The sequence below is a fragment of the Pinus tabuliformis genome, chromosome 7, assembly GCF_031772625.1.
Source record: "Pinus tabuliformis cultivar Carrire ecotype Pingquan chromosome 7, CPIR1, whole genome shotgun sequence".
Taxonomy (NCBI): Eukaryota; Viridiplantae; Streptophyta; class Pinopsida; order Pinales; family Pinaceae; genus Pinus; species Pinus tabuliformis.
In genome coordinates, this window is record NC_142293.1 from 222242222 (window position 1) to 222264096 (window position 21875).

A 21875-nucleotide genomic window follows, 5' to 3' on the forward strand; every position below is an offset into this window, starting at 1 on the left:
ATGCAAACAGTCCTCAACTTGATCCATCTATAATGGTACATGATACAATATAAGTTTTGGATAACCATGTATTTCATATGCTTCAGGAAGTTTCAAAAGAAGCAAACATTAGATGGAAACGATCAAGGAAGGTAGTAATTAGACAAAAGAAAAAAATGGAAAAGGAAGAAGTAGTATGGATTGAATGCATGAACTCAACCATAGAGAGACTATAGTTTTTCTATTCAATCCAACCAGAAAACCGAATGGATTCCATGAAACAACTAATTCATAAAATTTTTGATAATAATTTACAGATAAGAGAGCAGGTCATGCAACTCTAGTAAGAGAGCCAAACAAAGAAGATGGAAGAATTATCTTCCATATTGGAGCAAGAATTTTTTGCATTAAAAAAAAATAAAGAATAAATTAGAGGGGACCATGGATAGGGAAAATACTCTTAATGTTTTCCTTAGTAATTGGCCGTCCTATTAAATGACCACTTGCAATAGACTAAGGATCTAAAAAGGTTTTATTAAGGACTTTTCGAATAGATAGAAATGCATGTTTGGACTTCAGGTGATATCATCCCTTGAAAATCAAATAATTCAGAAGAAGAAGATGGATACAAAGCTAATTGGAGAAGAGAGATAATGGTTAAGGGAAGGAAATAAAGCTTAGATAGAAGATGCTAACATGCTGACTAACTAGAAAAAATTAACACTAAGATGCACATACTAGAGCAATAGGGTATCCTTGACTTACAAACATTCAAAGAAAGTTCATTATCTAAAAAATTGAAATACTTAGTAGAAATTAAGGCTTTGGAAGTGCATACACAATATTCAGTTTGGGACTGGTGGACATTTGACCAAACTATTAAAAGGCTTTCCCTAGTCATACATCAAAAAAGTTTAGAGATAGCCTGCACCAACACCTTCATCTCACCTCCTTCAATACAAAAGTATCCATTTGTTTCTGCTACCATGTCCAAATGTGGCCCTTCCTTGTAGCCAACACAGTCAACCACTCCAAAGATTGATGTTGAAGGGTCCAATAGGTTGGATAGAGAGAGAGAAAGATGAAAAATAAATATTTTGCACCTGAAGATGCTAGTGGATAAGGGATATGGTGATCATCCAACAAATTTAGTCAACTAGCTAACACTAATCACTTTGATAGCACAAGCTATTCCAATGGAAACACAATTTAAGTGAACCAACCAACACCTAATCCACTCTTCCATTGTTTCTATTCTTTCATCTTCTCGTTCTAAAATTATTTTTGTAAAGTTTAAAATTCCAAATCTCCCCTTTAGGACAAAGCAGGCATTAAGGGTGAGAAATATGTTAGAGGGGCTAGTCATATTAGTTTACTAGCCTCATCGATTCGACATATCTGACCAAGTTTTTATCTATATTGTAAGTCATTCGACTCCCTATCAAGTCAATTAGTTGGTATAACTATTGTAACAATCCAAAGGTATTATAAGTATGTATATACTTGACACTATGAGGTTGTTGTTGGTTGCTGATATATGTAATATAAGGGCAATTTTGTTGGATCTCCTCTACTTGTATTATTTCTTTTCTCTTTTGTTCATTATATATATTACTGTATAAGATTGCTTGGTGTATAGAATGCTAGTAACAAATTCATGTTATTCACTAGATTACAACAGACTATTGATGATCAAGCAATATAGGACCACATATGAAACCAACAAGAGTTTATCAAAATATTGAAGGAAAAGTTTGTTATGGCATAAAATATGATGAAACAACAAGAATATCAACATCACAATGTATGGGAATTTTATGTGGGGGATTGGGTATTTTTGAGATTACAACCACATCAACAGATGTCCATCAAGAAAAAAAACAAGGAAAATAGAATAGCACCAAGATATTATGTCCCCTATAAGGTGTTGCAGAGGATTGGAAGTATGACTTACAAATCAAAGTTGCCTCCATCTTCACATGTATATATAGTCTTCCATTTTTTGTGCTTAGAGAAGGTAATTGGTGAAAAGATCCTAGTCAAAACTATTCTACTAGATTTTAATGAAGAAGGGAAAATAATACTAGAACTAGAAACAATATTGGAAATAAGGACTAAGTAGCTGAGAAATCGAGAAATTAATGAGTGCCTCACTAAATGGAAGAACTTCCTAGTGGAAGAAGTGACATGGGAAGATGCATTTTTCATGAAAAAAATCCACATGTAGTCAAGTGTTTAGGATCACACTTCTTTGAATGGAAGGGGAATGTTATGCCCTATATAATCCCCATGTTAACTATATCATCCCTTATTAAGCCCTAGATATTGAGTGATCATATTTCTATTGTTATATCTTAATGTAGGCTAGAACCCTCTAACAGTCCCATTTTATTATAACTGTACCCTTTGTCTCCTATATATACTAAGGTGACCTAGTCTTAAGATCATAAAATATTTTCTAGTACATTGTATTCATTGGAAAAGGATGTTTTCCCCTTGAAGAGGTTTTCTTGTGCTTCACTTATAAATGCTTCTTCACCTCATTTTATTCTAGAATGGACTATGTGTACAACCCAATGTTTAACAACAAATATTATGGAAACAATTGGATCTCGTGTTCCATTTCTCTCTTGGGCAATGTCCCTTTAGGCTCTTGGAACACTCCTCTACATTCCTATAATGATTATTCTAGTTTTTTTTATTTTTTTTCTTTGTGTATCCCTCTAAGGATGCCTTTCATCTCATTGATTATCCTATAGAATAATTTTGTCTTAAGAATAATAAAACATAATCATTGCTAGAACTGATCAATTTCTTAGCTTGGTTGGCACGTAATAATGATATTTTTACTTTCCCTTGTGTGTGTTTATGATGACGGATTTTCATACTCGATGAGGTGATACTAGATGTCTCTCTACATGAATATGACATCCCTCATATACATGTAGGGACTTCCAAAGACAATTACACGTACATCAAGTGGAACTACATCCAATTCTACTTCATCAATGAAATCAATACTAATAAAAAAATTAATTTTATAGTGTTTGGATACTTTTATCTTTTCCTCCTTGTTGAACTATCCCAATGAATATGGGATAGGATGGCCGTGAACCTTCATTCCAAGCTTTTTGACCATATTTATTGCTATGATATTTTCCCATGATCCTAAGTCGAATAGAGCATTCATTTTTTTCTTATTGACATGTTTCTTTGTATGGAAGAGTTTGGTCATATCCTTCTCTTCCTATTTCTGAGGGCTACTTAGATTCACCCCCTTCTACACTGATGTGCATAGAATATTCTCATCCTTGTTTGAGTTTCATTCTTCCTTATTTCTTGAATCTATTGCTATAAATATTTTCTTCTTCATGTCCTTCTTATGATTCTTCAAGTTGAGCTCTATATGTAATTTCCAACAATTATCTTATAGGTGATCATAAATGTTGTAGTGGATGCAATGGTTGCAGGTTTATTTGCATTGGTATGTTATGCTTATTGTCTTGTTTTCCTTCACTCGAACTAGTTTTTCTTCCCCTCCTTGGAAGATTCATGTTCTTCCTTCTAATTTGAACCACTTGACTACCCTTTCTTTTGGCTTAATTAAGTACCATGCTTGTACACAAGGCTCATGTAATATCCCTTCAACATGCATAAAATAATGCTAATGGTTAATGAAAATTGACATTCATAAATATTGTTAAATACCATGTTTGAAAAAATGGTTGAAAACAAGAACCCCGATGAGGTAGTTGTGATTATCAAGAATCAATTATTACAATGACTAATTGAGCTCACAATAGAGCTTGTAATTTGTGATGGTTAATAAAAACTTCCAACAAAATTGGTTGTTGGGGGTATGTATGGCTAATCAAACTTGCAACATGGGGAGGGGGGGGGAGATTTAATAATAATCATCGAGCTAACAAAAGAAAAATACAAGAATGTTATATTGTGTATTCTTGATGCCTTGTGGAGAGAGTCTTGCGACATACAAGGAACTCTTCCAAATAATGATAGATGAGATTTTTGATGGTTAGGATTGAATGAAATGAAAAGGGTGTTTCATTATTGATTAAGGATGAAGATGCATTACTGTATTTAATTCCTTGTAGCTGCACTGCAGTGGATGAGGTGTCGTGATAAAATATATGGCTCTACTCTTGTTAGTCAGAAGACTCACACGTGTATTCAAGGGGCATTTCCATATATTTGTGTATCATACGATAATGAATTGCCCCAAAATATAGAGGAATGATTCACGTGGGCGAGGGTGGCAACTGGTAAGGGTTTTTAAATCCATGATAGATTTTAATAAGGAAAAAGAGAGGCATGACTTCTAGGATAACTACAACAAATGCCAACATCCCTTCTCCAATTGAGTCACTTGATTCATTGATATTAAAATCCCAAGATGTTGGGTTTTTGGTTCAATATCATGTAATGCTATCTCACATTTCGAATTGGGAGTCATCTTCTAGAGAAAGACTCATGAGAGTCTTGTTAAAATATGGTTGATACTTCCTTTAACAACTGACGTACTCAGCTAGATTCCACCAAAAACATTCATTGTTTTGGCATTGCCATTGTGGAAAAGAGAGCGAGGGAGCGAGGCAAAGGGGGCAGACCTTACAGATAAGTAACTATGCCAATCTTGGAAAAGATAGTTGTTGATGTGCTAACATTTGAAATGAATATATGTTTATTTTGCACATAGAAATAACTATTTTTCTTGAAAAGAACACATATTCAAACAATAGTTATTGCATTTCTAGAAAAGAGAACAGATATAAAAGAAATAATGATTAAGTTAGATTTTCTTTAAAATGAATATATCCTTTTCATCCACGAAAAAAATACCACTATTGTGTTGGAGTTCCTTGAAAAGAGATATGCATTTGGTTTCTTGGAAAAGAAACATGTGTGTGCATGCTTGAAAAAGTTAACTAATATGCTTTTGATTTCTTGAAAGGAAATGTAGTTTGCATGCATGGAAAAAAATATAACTATTAAGTTTGATATTTCTTGAAAAGAAATAAATTATTTGCATGCACAAAAATTGAACTATTAAGTTTGATATTTCTTGAAAGGAAATAAGTTAATTGTATGCAAAAAAAAAAATACAGCTATTATGTTTGTTATTTCTTGAAAAAGAAATATGGTATTTGCACGCGTAAAAAAAACAAAGGAATAATATTGTGTCAAATTTCTTGAAAGAGAAAAGATAAGTTTGCATGTAAGAAAACTAGATACTATGCATTGGAATTCTTGAAAATGAAACATGTTTTTGCATACATAGCTACTATGTTTTTAATTTTTGGGAAAAAAAAATATGTATTTGCATGCAAGAAATAATCACTCTTATGATTTATTTTGGAAAAGAACATGTGCATGAAACAATAGCCACGATGTCAGTTATTTTGAAAGGAATAGGTGTTTATGTACATGAAAAGATAGCTAATGTGTTAGTGTTCTTGGAAAGGAACATGTTGTTTTGTGCTCAATTATTTATGTTGTTCTTGCATGAAAGAATAATCCATTATGATAGATTTCTTGGGAAGAAATGTATTTATGTATTTGCATGTAGAGGAGAATATAATTATTGTGTTAGACCTTTTGAAGAGAAACATGAATTTGTGTGCAAAAAAGAATAATTATTATGTTAGACCTTGGAAAAGAAACAAGTAATTACATGCAATAAATGCATTAGCTTTCCTTTGGAAAAATACATATATCCGCACGCAAGAAATAATAACTATCACATTAGTTTTCTTTTAGAATAGAGCATGTATTTGCATGTACAATGGACATTGTAAATAATTCTCTCTTGGAAAAGATGCTTTTGGAAAAGGGACCTGCATTTGCATGCACGATAGTAGTATCTATTATGTTAGCTTTCTCTTGGAAAGGGACATGCATTTGCATGCATAATAATAATAATAATATCTATTGTATTGGAAATATTACTTAGTTGCATGCACAAATAAATAACTGAGGGGCTAAATTTATTTGAACAAGTTTATCTAATTACATGTACGAAAATCAAAGAAAAGATGTTAGCATCCTTAAAAATAAAATGGATGGTTATGATGGTTTTCCTTTGGAAAAGAACACGTGCTTGTGCGAGAAGAATCATAGTAATGTGGTATTTATTTTGACATGCTTTGATAGTTATATGCTTATAATTAATGCATGAGCAGTGTTGTTAGAGGAAGCATGTTGTGATATTTTGGTTACATTTCATGTATGCACATGAATAGATATTGAAGTAGTGCTAGTATAGATTGTTGTTGGTTTGGTTAATATTTGATATGATCACGATATCAAAGGCTAATGATAGTATCATCAGTAGAGAAAGGCCACAACATATGTTTAACATTATGGCAAGCAATAAACTAGTGGTTTATGCAGGTTGAAGGAACGTCACCAACAAAATAATCCATTGATGGGAAGAACCATGCCCCAAAGACACAATGATGTAGGATTTGTGGGTAAATGATATCATGGTGATTGTAATAAGATTTAGCTAGATATAATATCTTTAAATGATATTATTTGTAAGATTGTATGACAATGGTTAAGGGATAGAATCCCTTACAATCCATTGAGTGAGGGGTGAACACCCTCATAAGCATTTAATAATAAAACAAAACGTTTGCTGGTTTTCACCCTACGAGGTTTCCAGGGTATATCGATGTTCAATGATGTGATTGCTTATTGTGCCATTTTGATGATGTTGATTCCTTTCATAACATGGCGATTACATTATGAAGTATATGGTTAATTTAGTTGGTTAAAAGGATTAAGAAAATGATGCAAGGTTACATAAGGTTCTTATACTGCAAAAATGGTTGTTATATTATGTGATTTACTATTCCATTCCTAAAAGTTTACTTTATGTGATGATGATGATGCCATCTAGTGGTCAGTTAAAGATTATGGAATAGTTATTTTGGATTATTACATGTTGGTAAATCTCCAAAAAAATTCTAACTTTATTTATTTTTCCACAAGGTTTACTGAGGGATGATACAAGTGGTATCAGAGTTGAAGGTTGCATCACTGGTGCCTTTCTGGAAATGGTAAGCGGAAAAGAAATCGAGGTATGATACTAGTGGGCACCAATTTAGGTATGATTCTAACAATCTACATATCGATATATGTAGTGGACTACTTTTGACATGAGATGAAGGATGCATGTTTATAACCTCATTGAAGAGTAGTAAGTAATAAAGTCTACTACAAGACTGTGCTCATGACCTTTGAATCCTTATGAGGATAAAAGACAATAAAGCCTATGTTGCACCTATGAACAATCCTAAACACTCACTAGTGAAAGTGAGAAGTTTACTACCAACCTTTGCAAATATGAAATTATGAATGATACATTTAATAAATATGTCTAAAGTTACAATGCACTGCGTATATTGAATGACTACATGAATACAAAAGATAGGGAATGTCCTTGAAGAAGGACAATATAATGTTTTTAAAGACATTGAAAGAACCCCTTTAGATGTTAAAAATGAACAATGATTCAAGTGGTAAAACTTGACTGTAATAGCTAATAGATGATTGAGTCTTGTCATGATTGAATCTAAGATGATTGGTAGCATGGATTAATTACAATTTCATGACCTATAAAAAACTTATATGAAAGAATTGGTTTTTATTAAAGCTGATTGCAAGTTGTAAACAAGTGATTATGGTAGTTACTTCATGTGCTCGTCTATTAGTAACAATACACTGATGAAATTGGGTTATTACCACAACGATTATCAACAATTACACATTAATGATAATTTAGTATTTTATATGAATAAGCTTTGCATATGAAAGAAACCACAAAGATTGTGAAACTGGATACTTCTTAGCAATGCATACTTATGATTGCAAGTTCTTTAAATTTACAAGAAACCTGGATCATGATATAGTAGTGTCATCAAAGTGACTGATTTGATGGTTCTACTAGCTTAATGATAGTAGTAATCAGATGATGTTGATTACCTTGTTTGTTTAAACTTCAAAACTCTACTAATAGATGATTCGATGCTGATGTTAGTTAGTATGCATTAATGATTATTGATTAGATGCATATGCATAAATGAAATGACATGTTGCACGAGTTAGAAACTATGAGAATGTTAATGATTAAAGTATTTTTCCCTTAACTTTTTTTTTGGAAAACAACAAGTTTATGGAACTTAGTTTTAACATCTTGAAGATGCATCCTTGTTATATTACTTTTTCTGCATAAAATTGGTTTATGGAAAGTAACATGACTAATAGCTTTCACATTGATGAAATATTAAAAACATTGATGGAAGTGAAATGCATATTGAATGTGTTTGGAAAATGTTGTGTGCATAACAATATTTTGTAGAAGGTATAGTTTTATTAAAAATAACTATGACTAATGTTGCTGATGTGATTAAGCAAGGGTAGCTTAGTGGCAACATAAGAATTTATGTAAGGTAAAACATTACAATGTGAATCACAACTACAAATAAGATGGTATAATGTTATGTTATGCAAGATATGAAAATGTTTTTCTAAATTTCATGATGATTATTTTGAAATGAATACCACTTGTATGATATGAAATGTTAGTTATGAATACCTCTCAAATTTACTTTTACATATTGTGGGACCCATGTTGAGGGTCAAGTATGAATGTATGATGTATATAAATATTGATTTTTCTTTAATGATAATGTGCATATGGTCAATTATGTAAATTACAGTGGGAAAATGCTCTAAAATAAAATTTACAATCTGATAAAGTTGTGGATAATTGTTAAAGGCCAAGAGGCCTTGGGTTGATGGCGATTTCCTGCCTGGATTTCCTCTCCTTAGAGATATATGATCTCAGTAAGGGAAAATGTTTTTCCAAGATGGTGAGAGGGGAAAAATCCTCATGCAACTTTGTTGCTTTTGTAGCCTGTTGGAGGAGGCCCAAAATTACTCATAGACAGGACACTATCAGAGGAATGGGCATGACACTACCAAGAGGAATCGTGTATTGGACCTTGTGTGGTCATTGTAATTCCTGAGTTGGTTGGCCATTGGAACTCTAGACTAGACCTAGTATGGTATCTATCAGAGAACTGTCTAAATGCGAAAATGGCTTAATCTAGTTGTGGAAACTAGTTCCCATTGGTTGGGAGGAGCATTCTTTTGCCATTGTGGTTCTCATAATAGAAAAATTAACTAATTAGTCAGGTGTTGTGTTAAAAACAATTTTTCTATATGTTTGTGTAATAATTTTATGTACATCTTGACAAGAAAGGAGCCTAGTGCTTGGAAAGGAATTACTAGAAGTGTAAGTTCCTTTATTGTATTACCAATCTTGTGAATGTCTTTAGCAAGGGCTAAGACAAGTATGCACTTGGTGTAGTTATTGATCATTTCAATGATTAGAGAGTTAGTTTCTCTCTGAGTACTCATAGAAGTATTATATGGGTGTCTTTAGAAGGGGGCTAATAAAATATGTATTTGATGTGGTTATTGATCATTTTTATGATTGAAGAGCTAGGTGCTCTCTGAATACTTGTGGAGGTATTGTGATTAAAATATCACCTAAAATTGTATAAGTAATTATTAGTTAAAAGTATTTCATTTGATTGGAAATTTTGTGATTAACATGATTATGTTGGATTTGTTAGTCATTCATTACAGGGTGTTTTCCATGGTGTGCCAATGGGTTGTCAAACCATCCTTAGAGTGCTTGCTTAAAACTAACCATGATTGTCAAGAGTAATTGGTAAGTAATGGTAAGGTGGAAAAGAGATTTTGTTTTGTTTATATGAAAATGAATAATGGCTAAGTGATGGAAAGTATAAATTGCATATTTTTGTAGTTATAAATTCTTATGGCTATTAACAAAATGTTTTTTTTTCCTTAAGTAAAATTGATCTATTTATAAAGACATAATGTACAGAGAGGCTCCAACCTCAGCGGCACTGGGTCAATTGTATGACCATTTTGAGCATCAAACCTTGAAATCGTGACTGCCCTAGATGGGGAAACCAGTCCTAGTATAAAAATTAGGACAGCTCAGTTTACCCTCGCAGGGGCTATAGTTCCATACTTCAAAAAATCTAACCAAAAAACTGTAAATTCCAAAACTTAACTCATAATTTTCCACTGTAAATAGACAATTGGGAACAAAATTCAAAATTTTCGTCTCCCGAGTTGGGGACATAACCAAAAAAAGACCCGACAGGAAACAAGGTTTAAAATGACATGTAACAAAACTAATCAGAAACGATTTCAAGGCTCGCCACGTAACCTAGCCAGCAGTTGCAAGGTGTCTTGTGTTGGATCTTCCTCAAAAGATAGTGGGCTTGGCCCGGTTTAGACTAACTACTCGCACGACGAGCTACGACCTTGCTCGGGATCGAACACAAGACCGGTCCGTCATGACGAGGCCGACTTTACCACTACGCTGCCTCCACGACCTTCAATATTAACAAAATGTTATTTTTTTTGTCTATGAGTATTTCTTGGAAATGAAATCCTTCATTTTGAAGGGGAAGGATCCCCATTTGGGTTGTTTAGATTGTTATATCATGAGTAAAATTTAAAATTCCAATGAGAGATGAACACTGAGGACAATGTTCTCTTTAGGGGGGGGGGGTATGTAATATCCCTTCGACATGCATAAAATATTGCTAATGGTTAATGAAAATTGACATTCATAAATATTTTTAATCACCATGTTTGACAAAAAAATTTAAAACAAGAACCTCGATGAGTTAGTTGTAATTATGAAGAATCAATACTTACAATGACTAATTGGGATCGCAATAGAGCTTTTCATTTGTGATGGTTAATAAACACTTACAAAGAAATTGGTTGTTGGGGGTATGTATGGTTAATCAAACTTGCAACGTGGGGGAGGGCGATTACAATAATAGTCATCGAGATATAAAAAGGAAAATAAAATAATGTTGCATTGTGTATTCTTGATGCCTTATGGAGATAGTCCTGTGACATGTAAGAAACTCTTCCAAATAATGATAGATGATATTTCTATCAGTTAGGATTTAATGGAAGGAAAAGGGTGTTTCATTATTAATTAAAGATGAAGACATATTACTGTATTTAATTCCTTGTAGCTACACTACAGTGGCTGAGTGGCTGAGGCATCATGAAAAAATATATACGTCTACTCTCACTAGTCAGAAGACTCACACTTGTATTCAAGGGACCTTTCCATATCTTTGTGTATCATACAATAATGACTTGCCCCAAAATATTGAGGAATGATTCATGTGGGGTATGGCAACAACTGGTAAGGGTTTTTAAATGTATTACACATTTTAGGAAGGAAAAAAAGAGGCACCACTGCTAGGATAACTGCAACAAATGCCAACATCCCTTCTCCAATTGAGTCACTTGATTCATTGATATTCAAATACCAAAGTGTTGGGTTTTGGTTCAGGATCATGTATTTCTCTTTAACATTTCAAATTTGGAGTCGTCATCTAAAGAAAGACTCATGAGAGTCTTGTTAATATCTGGTTGATTCTTCCTTCAACAACTGACATACTCAGCCAGATTGCGTTGAAAAATTTCATCATTTTGGCATTTCCATCATGGGAAAGGGAGCGAGGAAAAGGGGGTAGACCTTACAAATAAGTAACTATGCTAATTCTTGGAAAAGATAGGTGTTCATGTGCTAGTATTTGAAATGAATATATCTTTATTTTGCACATAGAAATAACTATTTTGCTTGAAAATAACACATATTCAAACAATAGTTATTGCATTTATGGAAAAGAGAATGCATACAAAAGAAATAAAGAATTAAGTTAGATTTTCTTTAAAAGGAATATGTCCTTTGCATGCACAAAAAAATACCACTATTGTGTTGGAGTTCCTTGAAAAGAGATATGCATTTGGTTTCTTGGAAAAGAAACATGTGTGTGCGTGCTTGAAAATGTTAACTAATATGATTTTGATTTCTTGAAAAGAAATGTAGTTTGCATGCATGGAAAAAAATATAACTATTAAATTTGATATTTCTTGGAAATAAATAAATCATTTGCATGCACAAAAATTGAACTATTAAGTTTGATATTTCTTGAAAGGAAATAAGTTAATTGTATGCAAAAAATAGAACTATTATGTTTGTTATTTCTTGAAAAGAAATATGTTATTTTCATGCGTAAAAAAATAAAAATAAAGGAAGAATATTGTGTCAAATTTATTGAAAGAGAAAAGATAAGTTCACATGTAAGAAAACTAGATACTATGCATTAGAATTCTTAGAAATGAAACATGCTTTTTCATACATAACTACTATGTTTTTTATTTTTGGGAAAAACAAATATGTATTTGCACGTAAGAAATAATCACTTTTATGATTTCTTTTGGAAAAGAAGATGTACACGAAACAATATCCACAATGTTTGTTCTTTTGAAAGGAATAGGTTGTTGAGAAGTGCAACAAGAAAGTCTCAATTTGACTTTGCCTTGGTCAAATTCAGAAAATTCGAATTTCCACATCAACAAACAACATAGAGGTAGTTAACTTGTGTGACATGGCTTGTTTCACTCAGTTACTTAGTAAATTCGAGTTAGAGGGCTTGGAGTTCATTTAAGCATGTGTGATTGCTAATTTGTAGCAATCAAGGTCAATTATTTCTAGTTGTATTTAGTTAAACTAGTTCTAATTGTTGATAGAACTAGTGGAAGGTCAATTGTGAAAGGACAATTTCCTAACTCAGTGATCATCCAGTTAACTGATCAATTAGCCTAAAATAGCCAGTGCATGCCAATCATTCAAGTTCCCCAGCTATGGTGAATATTCCAAGGTAGTGTAACATCTGTTGTAGACTATTCTTGAGTGTACAGGCGTCGCATGAAACCAGATGATCAACCTTAGGAATTTCACAATCAGTTGGAGGAAAATTCCTAAATAATAGGGGGTTAATTCCTCAAGATTTACTAGGGGCTCAATTATAGGTATAATTTGACTAAGTCTGGGACGGAGCTTCTGATTGAGCAGAGCGATAGGTTATTCACTTGCAGTTTGTGCTCATAGCGAGCAAGCAGTTGTAATACATTCTCTATTCATCTAATAAATACAAGCAATCTTAAGGGGTTTTTAGCAGTTTCTTTTCCCTAGAAAAATACTTTTCATGTGTGGTTTATCTTATTGCATGTGTGCATTTGTTGTTCTAAATTGTGAATTAAATTCCATAGATCAATAAAGTAGGATTGTGTCTCTTGATTTTAGATCAAAATTCTTGAGCAGTTGCAATTATATCACCATATTTATACATGGTATCAAAGATGGATTCACATTAGAACAATAATTTCGAAGTTCTTTCTTAGGAGGTTCGAATTTGCATCTTCAGCATCATAGGATTTCTTCAGAGTTGGGAACATGACCTTCAACAGGCTTAGATTAGAGTATGCCTTCGAAGGTAGATCGAATTTCATTGCATGGAAGGATTGCACGGAGGCTGTGCTTGATGAAAATGAATTTCTGGAATATGTCCAGACATACATTGCAAAACCTGGATCAGATGATGCACATGACCTAGCCCAATGGAAGAAAAATGTAGCCAAGGCGAGGAGAATAATCTTGGAGGGAGTAGGAGACCACATTGTCTCAAATTGCCATGGGCCATGGGAAAGAAGCTCCTTAGTTAATATGGAAGGAACTGACAGAGCTGCTCGAGAATAGTAGTGATCATAGAAAACTAGCCCCCAAAGACAAACTTAGAAAAAATAAAATGGATAAGAATGATACTATTCTGCAGTATCTCACAAAATTTACACAAGTTCAAGATGAGCTTGGAGGGTTTGGTGTGACTATTGCAAAAGAGGACATGGTGATCCTATCTCTTCTAGGCCTTCCAAAATCCTGGCATGGCTACCAGGACTCTGTAAATGGAAGGGAAACTTTACTGAAGTGGGAAAGGTTGTGGTTTGACTTGGCATAAGAAGAGTTCAAGAGAAATAACCAGGATGGAACTTCATCCGAAGCAGGGGGCCAAACCAAACCAGAATCCAGCCAAAGGGGGAAAAAATAAAGACTTGTCCAAAATTAAATGCTTCAATTGTCATGAATTCAAGCATTATGCTACAAAGTGTCCACCAAAAAAGTTTAGCAAGAATAAATCAGGAAGAGCAATAGGTGAGGCATTGGCTTCACATTTTGAGCTAGACTTCACCCTTATCACATGCATGTCCAACACTATGATGGGGAGTGTGTGGTACTTGGATTCTGGTGTTTTGTTTCACATGATAGGGTGTAGAGAGTTTTTTAGTAACCTGGAGGAGAAATATCTCTAGATGAATATTTGAGTTTGGGGATGACAAAAGGTATAGTGCTACCGGGATTGGTACAATAAACTTTAAGAGGGAGTTGGGATCCCCTCTTTTCCTCAACGATGTCATGTTTGTTCCAGGACTAAAGAAGAACCCAATCTTTGTAGCATTTTTGAAAAATTATGGTTATGATGTGATCTTCAACAAAGGGAAATCATTCCTAAGACACATAGCAACTAGATAAGCAAAGAAGATCGGGGTTTCTCTAAAGAACCTGTACAAGTTGGATGTGGAAGATTGTGCTGCATTATGCAGTAAGGCAGAGAAAGTGCAAAGTTGCGATGTCAGTGAGCTCTGGCATAGGATATTGGGCCATTTGCATCATGACGCGTTGAAAATTATGCAAAAAATAAACATTGGCCTCCCTAAAGGAGCTCTTGAGCATCAGGATGTCTGTAAAGGTTGTACCTTGGGGAAGTATGTGAAATACACATTCCATGAACGAGACAAAAAAGCAGATGTAGTCTTGGAAATAGTCCACTCTAATGTTTGTGGAGTTTTCTCAACAACCACCATAGCCAAACATATGTACTATGTTATTTTTATTGATGATTTATCAAGGAAGTGTTGGGTCTTCTTCATGCGAAAGAAGGATGAGACATTCTCAAAGTTTGTGGAGTTCAAGGCACTAGTTGAGAAATATTATGGAAAGAAGGTGAAGGCTCTCGAGAGTGAATAGAAGTGAGTATGCTTCAAATGAATTCAAAGAGCATTGTGGAAATGAAGGCATTTGAAGAGAGTTGAAAACACCCCACAACCCGTAGCAGAATGGGGTAGTTGAGAGAAAGAACCATAACATTGTGGGAGTTGTGAGAGACATGCTACATGACCAAGGCCTACCACTGAATTTTTGGGCAGAGGCATGTAACACAACAATCTACTTGTAGAACCAGAGTCCTTATCAAATTCTTGGTATGATTACACCAGAGGATTTTTCAGGGAGAAAGCCGAATGTGTCTCATTTTAGAATTTTTGGAGCCTTTGTTTACTGCCATGTCTCCAAAGATTCAAGGAATAAGCTTGAGTCGATAGTGGGGTTGGAATTTTTTGTGGGTTACACCAAAACTCCACACAATTACTATGTGTACTTACCTTCCCTCAGAATGACAATTGTGTGAAGGGATGTAAATTTTGATGAGGAGAAAGCAATGTGGTGTTCTCTTGAGAGTGTGATCAAGGTGGATATTGGTGGCCACCAGCCTATTCCACCTAGACCCCCCATTTAGTTTCATCTTTTTCCTTGTTCATTTCAGCATTTACTATTTGTAGTAGTTTCTCGAGCCCTGAACTTTCAAAGAAGTTTCGACCCCCTAAAGGACATTTTTTTGGGTTTCTTGGTAGGTCCACAGCCATAGGCAGGGGCCTATGGCAAAACATGTAGTACTCAGTGAGGCCTTTCCAAAAAGGTATCATATGTGCCAAACATAGATAATATGACCAAGTTATGACCCTGAGAAGTTGGCTGCCCAAATAACCCCAACGGGGCCCATAAACTCTTGGTGTTACATCTACTGGGGTTAGGGTTTTCATTGTTTAGGGTTTTCTCATGTTTTCCAATATTAAATAGGCCCTTGAGCCTCATTGTAACATATTTCAGAGGCATGTAGCCACCACATATATTCTTAGAGATAAGCTAACATCGCCCGAGCTATCTTATTTCCATTATGTTTGTAAGCATAGTTCAATTTTTTTTATATTAATGAAATGAAGTGTTTTTTACTGCATCACTATGTTTATGATTATATTTGTAATTTGTTGCATTCTTGTTTAAGTTCAGATCAGTCGTATCAGAGCAGTTTGCTCTTTCTCTGTTTTTCTTTACATGTCCCTAACAAGGTCAGGGTATAAGGAGTTGGGGTTTGATTTGGTTGAACCATTGCAAGATCATCCTTGCAAAACCTGATAACCTCCCATGGCGGAATTAAAGAAAGATGAGGGGGAAGGAGATCCTTTCAAAATGTTGCCCGAGGAAGCCCTCGAGAGATAGAGGGACACAATGATGGATAACTTCGCCCATATCATTTTCCGACTACTCACAAGCGATGCATCTTCATCCAGCAGCCACTCTGGAGGCGCCACTCCTTTTAAGGTACACATTAACTTCGATATTCCCATATTTGAAGGTATGATAGATGCAGACACCATAGATAAATGGTTAAATATGTTGGAAGGATATTTTTCAGTTCATGACTTTTCTAATCGGGAAAAGATTACTTTTTCACTTCTCAAAGCCGCCCCACATGTCAAGGATAGGTGGGAAACCTACTATGAACAAAAGGATGAGAGTGAACCCTCGTTGTTTTCAGACACACCCACTTGGAATTATTTCCGAGATGACATCAAAGAACAATATTTCCCTCTAGGGAGCTATGAAGACCAATACATAAAGTGGACCATGCCACGGCAGGGAAGGGACCAAGATGTGCCAGAGTTGAAAAATATTTTCCATACCCTTCGCACGAAGCTAGGTATCAAGGATACTAAGTGACATTTGGTGCTTAAGTACCATGGCTGTCTACAGAAGTACATCCAGGAAGAGATGGAGTTCATGGACATTTCGTCGCTCGACACAGTGTATCAGTACACTATCAAGATTGACCAGAAGTTTAAACAGAAGAAGCGAGACTTTGGATCTACAAATCCAAAGCAAGGAAAAGGCGCCCCAAAACCATAGAACAAAGGACCAAGCCAAGGCGGGGCTACCTAGGACATCCCACCAAACCTGTAAGCAAAGAACAACACTATGAAGACAAAGAAGGACACATGAAAATGGTGTGAGTTCCATAAGAGATCCACTCACAATACAAGTGAGTGTTGGGTCAGGCAGTCACTGGTGGTCGATCTGAAGGCTTCTAAATCAAACGCAAGTTCTGACTCTAAATCAAAACCTGATAAGGGAACTAATAAAGGGAGGTAGATCATTGATGCAAATCCCAGTTCCACTGTGGCCACCACCAAGATCCAAAAGGTTGAGCCTGAAGATCTAGAGGAGGGGAAACACCTCTTCCACCCACAGATGTGGGTGAAGGGTTCTCCACTACAGTTCATTGTCGACAGCATGAGCCAAAAGAACCTCATTTCAACAAAGTTCGTGAAGTGGCTGGGCCCAAAGACTACAACACATCGAAAACCGTACACTATCGGGTTGCTTCACCAAGGAAGATATCTTCGCATCAACTAGTAGTGTCACCTTCCCTACAACATTAATCCCTTTATGGATGAGGTACTGTGTGACGTTGCTCCTCTTGAAGTTTGTGATGTATTGTTAGAACAACCATACTTGTGGAAGAGAAATGTTATATATGAGTGTAGACCTTGCTCTGTGATTATTACTTTGGCTAATAAATTGTACAGGATACTGGAGGTAGCCCCGCCTACCGCCATCTCTTGGGTCACTGCAAAGAAATGTCATAAGATCATTTCCCAGACCATAAAATTTATTTTCCTTATAATTTGCCCCTAGGGAAAGAAGAAGGTTGTGGCCACAACTTCTATGCAGGGCTCCTCAGCATAGGAACAACAGATGGACAAGGTCGTGGAGGAGTACAGGGATATTTTCACCTCACCCATAGGGTTACCTCTACACTATCAGGTCAAGCATTCCATCGATTTGACCCTGGGCACGCCGCTGTCCAATCGCCCGATCTATCGACACGTTGTTCTAGAGAACAATGGGATCAAGAGGAAGATTCATGAACTATTGCAAAAAGGGCACATTAGGCCAAGTTCATCACCTTGTGGGAGCCTGATTATATTCGTACAAAAGAAGGATGGGACCTAGAGGCTCTGTATTGACTATCGGGCATTGAACAAGACCACTGTGGAGAATAGGTACCCAATGATGACCTCCTGGACCAGCTCAAAGGGGCTAAATATTTCAGCAAAATTTACTTGAAGCCAGGTTATCATAGGTGCCTATTGAACCCTTTGATGTGTGGAAGACTGCCTTTAAATCCAAGGAGGGCCTTTTTGAATGGTTGGTCATGTTGTTCAAATTGACAAACGCCCATGCAACCTTCATGAGACTGATGGAAGACATCCTCCGACCCTTCACCAATGCATTCATGGTGGTGTATTTAGATGACATCTTGATCTTCAACTAGAGTTGGGAAGAGCACATCCACCATATTCGACAGGTCCTTCAAACCTTGCGAAAATAGAAGTTGTGTGCTAACTTGGAGAAATGCACCTTTGTATTGACCCAGGTTCAATATTTGGGGTACATCATTGATGAGCAGGATATACATGTGGACCCGTACAAGATACAAGTCATTCAGGATTGACCAGCCTCGACCACTCTAACATAGGTTCACATCTTTTTGGGTCTTTTCAATTTCTATCGTAGGTTTGTGTTGGGGTTCTCTCATGTCACTTGGGCTTTAAGTCAAGTCATCAAGGTTGGAGCGAAAGAAAAGTTGTTTTGGTCAAAAACCCAACAAAAATCATTCTTCGAGTTGAAGAATCGCCTATGTTATACACCAGTGCTCACATTACCAGAATTGGAACAACCATTTGAGATTGAGATAGATGCCTCCGACTATGCTATTGGTGTAGCTCTTACTTAGCATGGGCATCCAGTGGCTTACCACAGTGAGACACTTTAAGACACAGTCTGAAAGTACCCCACTTATGACAAAGAAATTTATTCCATTGTGCGAGCCTACCGTCAATGGAAGAATTACATTATGGGGAAGGAAACGATCATCCACACAGACCACTAACATCTATAGTTCATACAAACACAAGCAAAGTTGCAGAACAAACACTATTAGAAATGGTCCACCTATCTACAACAGTTCCATTTGAACATTAAGTATAAGAAGGGTAGCACCAATAATGTCGTTGATTGCCTTAGTCAACCACCGGTCATGGAACTGATAATTGTGCTCAACTCCTATGGGCATGGGCATTGGGGTGGCCACATCTTTACAAGAGCAATCTAGAAATTGGCAGCATATACCAAACACTCCTGGAAGGGAAGCAAGTTCCAAATTTTCACCTTCAGGATGCATTGTTATGTCACCTAGGACACATCTGTGTTCCTTCGAGTGTGACAAGATGATTTGGGAGGTGCACTAAATTCGGGTCGCTGAACATTTCAGAGTAGAGAAAATAGTGTCAATATTGCAAAAGTATTTGTATTGGCTGAAACTTCGTCAGGATGTTGGGAAGTACATTAGATCCTGCACCGCTTGCACCATTGCCAAACCAACCATCAAGAAGCAAGGCTTGTATACTCATCTACCTAATCCTAGCCGACCTTGGGAATCTATCTCCATGGATTGCATGTCAGGCCTTCCTTCTACTAAGCAAGAAAATGATTGCGTTTTCGTGCTCGTCAACAGATTCTCTAAGATTTCCATCATGGCAGCCTGTAATAAGAGTATCATAGCAGAGGTCATTGATAAGCTCTTCTTTGAGCAAGTGTGGGTACACTTTTGGATCCCACAGTCCATTGTCTCATATCGGGATAGTAGATTCTTGAGTGAATTTTGGTCAAGTCTCTAGTCAATGATGGATACAAAACTGATTAAGTCCATGACTTTCCATCCCCAAACTGATGGTCAAATAGAGGTTGTCAACAATATGATCGTACACATTATGTGCATGTACAACTCAAAGCATCCATGCACGTGGGAGGAAAGTCTCCCCTACGTCCAACACAACTACAACAGATCTCTCCACAGCTCAACAGACCACAACCCCTTTCAAGCAGGGCTAGGATTTCATCCATTATGCCCCATTAATGTGGCCATACTATTTGTAGCCACTCAGGTAGATTCATCTCATGTTTAGTCCAAAGCTAAAAGGGCTAACAAATTCATTGAGCGTATTCAACACATCCGCCAACAGGTCCATGATATATTGGACAGATCCAATGCTAAGTACAAGTAGCACCATGATTAACATCGAGTGCCACACAAGTTCTAGGTGGACGACAAAGTTGGCTACATTTGTAGAAGGAGCACCTTGCTGGACCCCACCGCCAGCTTCGCCACTCTAATATGGGACATACACCATCACCAAGGCCTCCAATGACAATGCCTTCGAGCTCAGCATCCCACCATTCCTTGGTCTGCACCCAGTGTTCAATGTAGATCACCTTCGGCCATACTTTCCACCATTGTTTGACACATCTGACATTGCAGAACAACTCACACCAACAGAGTTCAACTAGGATTGCATGGAACAGGCCACAACTGATCAAATCATGGACACATATATCAAAAACACTCGTCAACAAAGGATACCTTTATATTGAGTTGTCAAAGCAGGCCAACTCCTTCACCAGGGCAAGTGGTTTACCAGGGACCAGGTTCAACAAAAATTTCCTCACCTCATGGAGGCTTTGCATGCAATGGGGAACATTGCTTCTTAAGGGGGGAGGAATGATCCAGGTGGATATTGGTGGCTACCTGTCTATTCCACCTAGATGCCCGAGTCAGTTTCATCCATTTCCTTGTTCTTCAACATTTACTATTTGTAGTAGTTTTTCGAGTCCTGAACTTCCAAAGCAGTTTTGACCCCCTAAACAACATTTTTTGGGGCCCGCGACAAACTTGTAGCCATAGCCAAGGGCCTACAACGAAACTTGTACTTAGAGAGACCTTTCCAACAAGTTATTGTATGAGCCAAATGGAGATAATATGACCAATTTACGACCCCAGGAAGTTGGCTACCCATCACACCCCAACGAGGCCCACAAACTCTTGGTGTTACATCTCGTGGGTTAGAGTTTTGGTTGTTTAGGGTTTTCTCATGTTTTCCAATAATAAATAGGCCCTTCAGCCTCATTGTAAAATAGTCTAGAGGCATGTAGCTGCCACATCTCTTCTCAGAGATAAGCTACCATCGCCCGAGCTATCTTATTTCCATTCTATTTGTAAGCATAGTTCAGTATTTTTCTATTAATGAAATGAAGTGTTTTTCTGCTGCATCTATGTGTTTATGATTATATCTGTAACTTGTTGCATTCTTATTTAAGTTCGGATCAAAGTGAGCTTCATATCCCACTAGAAGAGGAGCTTTTAGCTCCAAAGAGGAGCCTCAAGAAGTTTTGTAGTAGCCACAAATAGATGAGTAGAGAGTGGAGACATCCACTCAAGCAGAACCATCCAGAGAAGGAAAAAAAATAACTACGAAAGTTGATAGACTTGTGAAGGATGTGAGGGAGAATGTGGGAGCTCCTTCAAATTTGTGTAGGCAAAGGAGGTCACCTGAGAGGTACACTGGCTACATGGCTGTAATGGTTGATCTTGTAGAGACTAAGCCATCCTCTTTTGAGGAAGCAATAGAGAAACTTGTTTGGGTTGATGCAATGGTGGAAGAATACAAATCTATAATAAAGAACAATGTTTTGGAAGTGGTTTCAATACCGACAGATAAATCAGTTGTTGGTTCGAGATGGATCTTTAAAGTTAAGCATGCAACAGATGGAAGCATCAAGAAGTATAAAGCTATATTTGTGGCAAGGATTCTCTCAAGTTGACGGAATTTACTATGAGGAAACATTTCTCCTGTAGAAAGGTATTCATCAATTAGACAAATTC